Source organism: Camelus bactrianus, chromosome 3, assembly GCF_048773025.1.
Source record: "Camelus bactrianus isolate YW-2024 breed Bactrian camel chromosome 3, ASM4877302v1, whole genome shotgun sequence".
Classification (NCBI taxonomy): Eukaryota; Metazoa; Chordata; class Mammalia; order Artiodactyla; family Camelidae; genus Camelus; species Camelus bactrianus.
Genome location: NC_133541.1, coordinates 28760976 through 28769964, shown reverse-complemented (window position 1 = coordinate 28769964; position 8989 = coordinate 28760976). Strand labels below are relative to the sequence as shown.

The 8989-nt window shown below is 42.1% G+C and overlaps 1 long non-coding RNA gene across 1 annotated transcript; it reads right to left on the bottom strand.

Moving 5' to 3' along the window:
• Positions 1-206: 206 nt before the first annotated feature.
• On the bottom strand, positions 207-8154 carry LOC123617438 (uncharacterized). The gene is made up of 3 exons (XR_006725573.2): positions 6293-8154; positions 4750-4837; positions 207-2621 (listed from the first exon to the last, which is right to left on the bottom strand). It is a non-coding gene; the product is annotated as an uncharacterized LOC123617438 (long non-coding RNA).
• Between the last annotated feature and the right edge of the window lie 835 nt (positions 8155-8989).

Sequence of the window (8989 nt, the reverse complement as noted above, 5' to 3'; positions counted from 1 at the left end):
TTCTCTCCTTTCTCCTTCCTACTGACTGGAAGACAGATGCAATGGCTGGGGCTCCAGCCGCCACATTGATGGTGATATTACCTTGGAAATGGAGATTGCATGTGGCAGACCAGCAGGGAAAAGGAGCTTGCTTCCTTGCCCCCATGGATTAGTTACCAGCCTTGCTCTGGCTACCTCCAGACTTCTTAATCATGACAAAGAGAAAGAATCTTTCTTTTTTAAGTCATTCTTTTAAAAAATTATTCATTTATTGAAGTATAGTTAATTTACAATGCTGTGTTAATTTCTGGTGTACATTATAGTGATTCATTTATACATGTTATATATTTCTTTTCATATTCTTTTTCATTATAGACCATTACAAGGAATTGAACATAGTTCCCTGCGCTATACAGTAGTACCTTGTTTATCTATTTTATGTATAGTAGTTAGTATCTGCGAATCCCAAACTTGCAGTTTATCCCTCCCCCACCTCCTCCTCCTCCATCCTGTAACCTTATTGGAAATTTTCTGTTTCGTGCAGCTGAAGCTAACTTTGATTCACACTCTCATAGCCCTACTTCCGCACCCTTTGCCAAGGTAAAACCCACCACTCCCTGGAAAAATAACCAAGTCCTACATCATTTGGTACTTTCTTGTGTTTTGCATTTCCCTATAATGGCTTTTCTCTTTGGGCTAACTTCTGCTGGTTCAGCAGCAGCAAAAAGGGTGAATTTTGGTCTCTGAGATGACTGTATGTATAGGAGTGAGCTTTAGCCAATGGGAAAGAGGAAGAGGGCTGCCACTCTGGTTTATGACTTACTCTCTCCTTGAATGTTCTCTCCTCATCATAACAAGGATTAATTTCCTTTTAAATATAAATATTTGATTAGCACAAAGAAGTCATATTCTTCATATCCACATGCATTTGACTCTATTTCACACACATTAGTGCTTTTATTTTAAGGAGTGGATTTGACCCCTCTTTGCCCTCGGTTACATTGCCAAATCGTACTGAGGCAGACCTCAGAGATATTGTGGGTTCAGCTCCAGACCACAGCAATAAAGTGAATATTGCAATAAAGCGAGTCACAAGAATTTTTTGGTTTTCCAGTCATATAAAAGTTATGTTTACACTACACTGTAGTCTATTCAGTGTGCAAAAGCATTATGTCTAAAAACACAACGTACATGCAATTAAAAAGTATTCTATTGCTAAAAAATGCTAACCATCATCTGAGACTTCAACGAGTTGTAATAGTTTTGCTGGTGGTGGGTCTTGCCTCCATGTTGATGGCTGCTGACCAATTAGGGTGGTGGTTGCTGAAGGCTAGGGTGGCTGTGGCAGTTTCTTAAAATAAGACAACAATGAAGTTTGCTGCATCGATTGACTCTTCCTTTAATAAATGATTTCTTTGCAGCGTGCAATGCTGTTAGCATTTTACCCACAGTAGAACTTCTTTCCAAATTAGAGTCAACCCTCTCAAACTCTGCCACCGCTTTATCAACTAAGCTTATGTCATATTCTGAATTCTTTGTTGTTATTTCAACAATCTTTGCAGCATCTTCCCCAGGAGTAGATTCCATCTCAAGAAACTTTCTTTGCTCATCCATTAAAAGGAATGCCTCATCTGTTAAAATTTTATCATGAGGTTGCAGCAATTCACCCACATCTTCAGGCTCCATTTCTGATTGTGGTCCTCTTGCAGTTTTCACCACATCTGCGGGAACTTCCTCCACTGGAGTCTTGAACCCCTCAAAGTCACCCATGAGGGTGGGAATCAACTTCTTCCAAACTCCTATGAAAGTTGATATTTTGACCTCTCCCCAAGAGTCACAGATGTTCTTAATGGCATCTAGAATGGTGGATCCCTTCCAGAAGGTTTCCAGTCAACTTGTCCAGAGCCATCAGAGAAATCACTATCTATGGCAATCATAGTCTAATGAACTGTATTTCTTAATGAGACTTGACAGTCAAAATGACTCCCTGATCCATGGGCTGCAGAACGGATGTTTTGCTAGAAAGCATGAAAACATTAATTTCATTGCATGTCTTCATCAGAGCCAGGCACTGACTTCTCCTAGATAACATCTTCCAACAGAAGGCTGCTTCCCTTACTTAGAAAATCAGTGTTGAGCATAGCCAGTTTCGTGTACTTTGATGCTATGAAGACGGCTTCTTTCCTTCAACCTCATGAAACAACCTCGCCAGCTTCAGACTTTTCTTCTACAGCCTTCATAGAATGGAAAGATTTAGGGCCTTGCTCTGGATTAGGCTTTAGCTTAAGGGGATGTTGTGGCTGGTTTGATCTTCTATCCAGAACACTGAAACTTTCTCCACATCAGCAGTAAGGCTGTTTCACTTTCTTAAACATTTGTGTGTTCACTGGAGTAGCACTTTTAGTTTCCTTCAAGAACTTTCCCTTTGATTCACAATTTGGCTAGCTGTTTGGTGCAGGAGGCCTCACTTCTGGTCTGCTTTGGCTTTCTGTGTGCCTTCCTCACTAAGCTTAATCATTTCTCGTTCTTGATTTAAAGTGAGAGACGTGCAACTCTTCCTTTCAGTTAAACACTTAGAGGTGATTGTAGGGTTATTAATTGGCCTAATTTCAATATTGTTGTGTCTCGGGGAATAGGGAGGCCTGAGGAGAGGGAGAGAGATGGGGAAACAGCTGGTCAGTTGAGCAGTCAGAGCACACACATTTTGGGTTAAGTTTGCTGTCTTATATGGGCATGGTTTTGTGGTGCTCCCAAATAATTATAATGGTAACATCAAAGATCATTGAGCATAGGTCATCGTAACAAATATAATAATAATGGAAAAGCTTGAAATATTGCAAGAATTACCAATATATGACCAGAGACATGAAGTGAACAAATGCTGTTGGAAAAGTGATGCCGATAGACTTACTTTACGCAGGATTGCCACAACCTTCAATTTGAAAATTTGTGGTAACATAGTTACAAAGCATTATATGCATATTATATGATAAGGCAATATATATACATAATATACAGCTATTACAATAATGAGTTTGGTCTTAGAAAGGAAAAGAAAGTGCAAATTCCTTTGATGAAGACTTTTCAGAGCAAGATGATAAATATGACTGTATTCTGGAAGACTGGCGATGGGAACATAGGCGATAGGGACAGAGGTTTGCCTTATACTGTGCTAAATGTTTTTTAGTGGGAGGGTGGCTACAAACAAGGCTGGAAATTCAACCATTCAGGTACAAAAGAAGCTGGAATTAGAAAGGAAACTAACAGTGGGAACTAGTAAGAAAAATACTGTATAAATATTTGTGACAGAGAAAGGGGACAGTTGATCTCTGAAGCAAAAGTCAAAAAAGCTATGTGTTACAAAAATAACCAGCATTGGGATTTGGGTCATGGTGCTGGAGAAGGTTGAGGTGGTGGTGTTGAGAGGTTGGGGAGGGTTCTGCCCTTCGACTGTGGGAGGCAGGTGAGAGAAACATTTCTGGAAAAGGATGCTTCCGGGGTCGGAGCAGTGAGATGGAGTCAAGGTCTGGTTCTGTGGGTCCTGGGTTGGAAGGCTTGTGTCTGAGTCCCAGATCCATCTGTGTTACATTGGCCAAATGACTTCATCTCTCCAAGCCTTAGATTCTCCATCTGTAGAGTGGGGCTAATTACAGGACTGGTCTCATAGAATCACTGTTGGATCAATGAGGTAATGCCTGCTAAGTGTCCAGCCTGGCACGCAGTAAAGGCCTAATCACTGATAGCTTTGAAAAAGTAATGACTGGATGAGGAGTCATAAGATGTGGTCACGTTCAGGCTTTCCTGAAAGTACCTGTAGCCATCAGACACACATTGCCTCACCTCTTTGACCTGCGATGGCCCATCATGGTGTCATGACTGCTCCAGCCACTGGTTTTCTTCCTTGGCTGCATGTTGAAATTAACTGGGGGATTTAAAATATACTGATCCTTGGGCCCCATTCCTAGAGATTCTGTTTTAATGGTCTGGGGTATGGCGTGGGCGTCAGGATTCTGAAAAATCCCCCGGGCGATGCTAATGTGTAGCCGAGCTTGAGAATCACTGTTTCTTCCCTTCAGTTGTTCCCTAGTGGCTGCCCCTGCATGTTTGAAGTGTACTGGTGTTGTTTACCCAGCTAGATGGCAAGGCCTTGTGCACTCAGCTGTGTGTTACCCTTTATTGCCTGGCAGAATAAGAGGCACAGGGGACTGGAAGCCAAAAGGCTTGGATTCTTGGTCTGGTTTTCCTACCTGGCTGTGGGATACTAGGTCATAGTAAGATTGATCATGTCCTGTGTCCAGACTCTATTCCAATACTTTGCATGTATTTGTCCATTGATCCTATCAGCCTGATGAGACAGGCAGTATTGTTAACTTCAGAGTTAGTAATAGCCCAGAGAAGTTAATCACTTGCCCGAAGCCACACCACTGTATATCTGGATGTGAACCCAGGAGGCCTGAGTGCCCACCATGAGCCACCCCACGCTCTCAGACTGATACCAGACTGCTCTTGATCCTGTTCATCCCTACGTGGAGAAGCTGGACCATCCTTGGGTCCCTCCCAACTCTGATGGCCCCTCAGCACCTGGTAGAAATGTCGTACAGTGGGTGGTCTGGCACTACCTGGCCATGGATTGATTAGTAAATCGAGGAACTGACCTCAGACAAGAATGGGCGCCACAGGGCAAGGAGGGCAGACACATGGAAGTCATGTGCTAGGAGGGTGGCTCTGCTCAAAAAAGGGACCTAGCTAAAAGGAGAATGTTATACTTACCGTTGTGCATCCTTTTGCATCTTGGGCCTCTTTTTAGCCAACCCAGTGAGGAGAGGGATGTGGTCAAGTCAGCAGAGGCTAGTTTAGCCTAAGATGTTGAAAGGGAATGCGCTTCATTAGCACTAAACTCTCCATAAAATGACACACACAGTCCTTTGTTAGTCATGCTCTGAAAGAATGAAAGAACATGGATGGTGCTGATGATGGAGAAAAACACTAAGGAAATTGATGATGATACAGAGAAGAGAGAGGAAGAGTTTAGGTGAAGCAACAAGAGGGATCAACAAAAAACGTATGTCCCCCTGGGAAGGCTCGGCTATAGTGCGGGAACAGTAGGCTTAAAGAAACCTAATTATCATATGAAAGGACAGAAAGATCCTACAGTCTGAGGGACTGGGACACCCAGGAGGCTAACATCTAGGTTACTAAGGGTAAAACAAGAGGCCGAGATAAAAAAAGGTACCAAGTATGATTTCCCCAGTGAAATACAGAGTAATCAAATGCAGATGACTTAATCTGCATAGATTCTAAGAAAAAGAAGACAGGGACTTGATTGAAGCTTAAAGCTCGGGTGATAGTGGCCACGTTGTATTAGCTAATGACCATTAGAAAGTTAGTATTCGGAATTTTAGGTGTGAATAAATACCCAGGGGAACCAACGTGACCTTCCTTGCATAAAATCCCGGCAGGAACTCTCCCAGAAGAAAATCTGCAGACATTGGATCTCAGTTGTCAGAAGGTGCTTCACATCCCTTGGCAGCCATTGCAGGTGCCTGAACACGACATGATTGGCCCAGAGACCCGGGGAGGCTCCAGCTCTCCTCAGATATCCCTCTCTAATAATGGGAATAAAAATCCCCAGCTTTAAAATTCACAGAAAGTTGATTTAGAAGTTATCTAGTTGAACCTGTGATGTTATAGAATTTTTTTTTTAATTGAAATTGAGAAGTGAAGTGTCTGGCCTGGGAAACTCAGCCAAGACTAGAGTGCCAAGACTAGAGTGGGGTCTTTGAACAACCAGCCCACTGCTTTTTCTCTTAAACCTCCCTACCCTTCAGATGCAAGGGTTAGTATTGGGGTGCCCTCAGGAGAAGTTTAAATTCATACTCAAGTGTACATGACTAATATAAAAGCATTTTCTTTCCAGCAGGTTATAACTGGGTGGAATGCATAGAACATAGAGACCTGAACATTGGCAGAGAAAGGAAAGTGTCAAGACTGATGGGAAAAGTCAAAGAAAGGGGTGTGGGTCAGAGAATGAGGGCAGGCAGAGCTGATTTTACAACTTAGCCTGGCACTGGACCTCCAAAGTTGAACATGGAGTGGGCCCCCCTTCCCCCTTCCCCACCTCAGGACACTGGAAGAGGGAGAAGAATGAATGTGTTTATAAGTGAGCACATCTTAAATCACATGTGCCAAAACCACCCACCAACCCAAAGCTCAGAGGAAGGCCCTAAAGGCTGGCCCTGAGTGACCGCATCCCATTACCAAGAAGCTCCTGCATTAAGGCTATTTCTGCTTCATCCAAAAGGTTTTTAGTTACCTTCAGAGTCAACAGGAAATTAATCAGCAAGTAGAAAATTGAAAGAAGATCTTCATCTCACTGTAGGAGTCATTAAAATAAAAGCAGATTTGGCAAATGACAAGTGGTATTTTAAAAAGTCTCTCTTCTACCCTCTTACTCAATAAGTTGAAGATTCCAATACTAAAAGCCTGAGAAACAGAGGCTCCTTGGAGGATGGGGTACACAGTGTCCTAGGACCTGCTCCCCTCTACTGAGCATGCCAGCCTGATGGCCATCCAGATAGCTCTCCCCTTGTGTGCTCAAAAAGTCCCTGGAAACCCGACCACGTGATGACACGGTCTATTTAAAACTTCCTGGACTCATCTCAGGCCATATCTCTATCCTGTATTGTTTGACTTGCCTCTCCCTTTAAGCTCTTGGGGGAAAGAGCTTTTTTTGTTCCTTGTTTTGGAATGCTTTTATTTATTATTGTAAGCCTGGGTGGAGAATGTACTTCCTTGCTTATCGCACAGTTATGTAGAAATATTAAATAATAATAATACCTGGATGCAGTGGAGAACATAAAACTCTGCCTATCGTATAACCTTTGCTCTGCCATCCTGAATATCTGGGGAAGCAGCTTCTCTTCACCTTCCTTATTACGGAAACTAGAAACCTGGAGACCCTAAATTTGAGAACTGATATATGGAAGGATGGCAATAAAAAATGTTCTCTTCTCTTCCACTAGCTTCTAACCTATTGATCTTTAAAAGTTCCCCTCCTTCCCGTGTCCCAAAGTGGTGTGAAGAGAATGGATACAGAGTCAAATGCATTTCATGTGGAGTCTTAGTTAGGACCCTGGAGCTGAAAATAACAGAAATCATCTCCAGTTGGCTTAAGCAAAGCAGGGCGTTTATTGGAGAACCACTGGGGTTTCTCACAGAACCCACAGGCAGGACTCAGGAGCCTGTCAGGAAACTCAGGCAAGGCTCTTCTGTTCTCTCTCTGCCTCTCAGCTTTGTTTTCTGGCCCCCCACTAAATGTGAGTCTCATGAAAACAGGGCTTTTGCCTGGTTTATTTCCTGCCAGCTAACCCATGCCTAGAACAGTGCCTGGCACATAGTAGTTGCTCAGTCAGCACTTATTACTTTATTTCTCTGCAGAGCAGCTTCCTGTGTTCCTCTGTGGGTGTATCAGAAGGCAGGCGCCCCCTCAGTATCTGAATTTCCATCTTTGAAATTCAGGCTAGTATGAAGTGTCCATTTCTGGTTGGTCAACTCCAGCCAGGGAATGGAGTTTCCTCACAAATAGGATTGAGGCAGAGGCGTTTTGCATGAAAGAGAGTCTCTTTGGAGTTAACCAGATACCTTCACGCATGTTTACAAGTGGGCAGGTGGCTGTCATTGGAGCAGGTAGCCTGTAGGAAGTGGGTCCGTGGTAATTCCCAAATAGAGCCACCATTTGATGAACAGCCAACCACAGGGGTCGCCATCTGCTGTGTGAAACATTTTTGCAACTTTACTGATACGTTGTTGACCAGTCTCTCTTTGAATATCTCCAAGGCCAAAGCAGGCACTGTTTCTCAAGAACTGTTCACTCCATTTTAAAAACAGATCTAATTTTTTTTTATTAAAGTCTAGTCAGTTTACAATGTTGTGTCAGTTTCTGGTATTCAGCATAATTTTTCAGTCATACATGTATATACATATATTCATTTCCATATTCGTTTTCATTATAGGTTACTCTAAGATATTGAATATAGTTCCCTGTGCTATACAGTATAAACTTGTTATCTATCTACTTGATATATGGTAGGTAGTGTCTGCAAATCTTGAACTCCCAATTTATCACTTCCCACCCTCTTTCCCCCTGGTAACCACAAGTTTGTTTTCTATGTCTGTGAATCTGTTTCTGTTTTATAAAGAAAATCATTTGTGTCTTTTTTTTTTCAGATTCCACTTATGAGTGATATCATATGGTATTTTTCTTTCTCTTTCTGGCTTACTTCACTTACAATGACAATCTCCAGGTCCATCCATGTTGCTGCAAATGGCATTATTTTATTCATTTTTATGGCTGAGTGGGATTCCATTGTATAAATATACTACAACTTCTTTATCCACTCATCTTTTGATGGAGATTTAGGTTGTTTCCATGTTTTGGCTATTGTAAATAGTGCTGCTATGAACATTGGGGTTCATGTATCTTTTGAATTAGAGTTCCTTCTGGATATATGCCGAGCAGTGGGGTTGCTGGATCATATGGTAATTCTACTTCTAGTTTTTTAAGGAATCTCTATACTGTTTTCTATAATGGCTGCACCAAACTACATTCCCACCACAGATCTAATTATTAAGAGATCCACCCGTATATATGTCTGACTTCCATTGGTCCCCCTTTTGGAATCAGAGAGAGTAAATTTATTTTCTGTATAACAACCCTAAAAGAAATGCTTTGAAGAAAGTGATCATGTCATGTTGTCTTTTCCTTGGAGTAATGAATAAATGCTATCTGTGCAGTCATTACATTGTGTCTAAGATTGCTTTTCTGATTCCTGAAAATGACAGAATCAGTGACTCAATTGTGGATAGAAGATTGGCCTCCCAGATACTGGGCAGCGTGATCTTGGTCCCCACCTACAAGATAGACTTCATGTGTCTTTTCAGTCATTCTTTACAGATAAAAAACAGTTTTCATCAGTGATGACATGCCCTGCTTTAAGGAACACGTGTTACC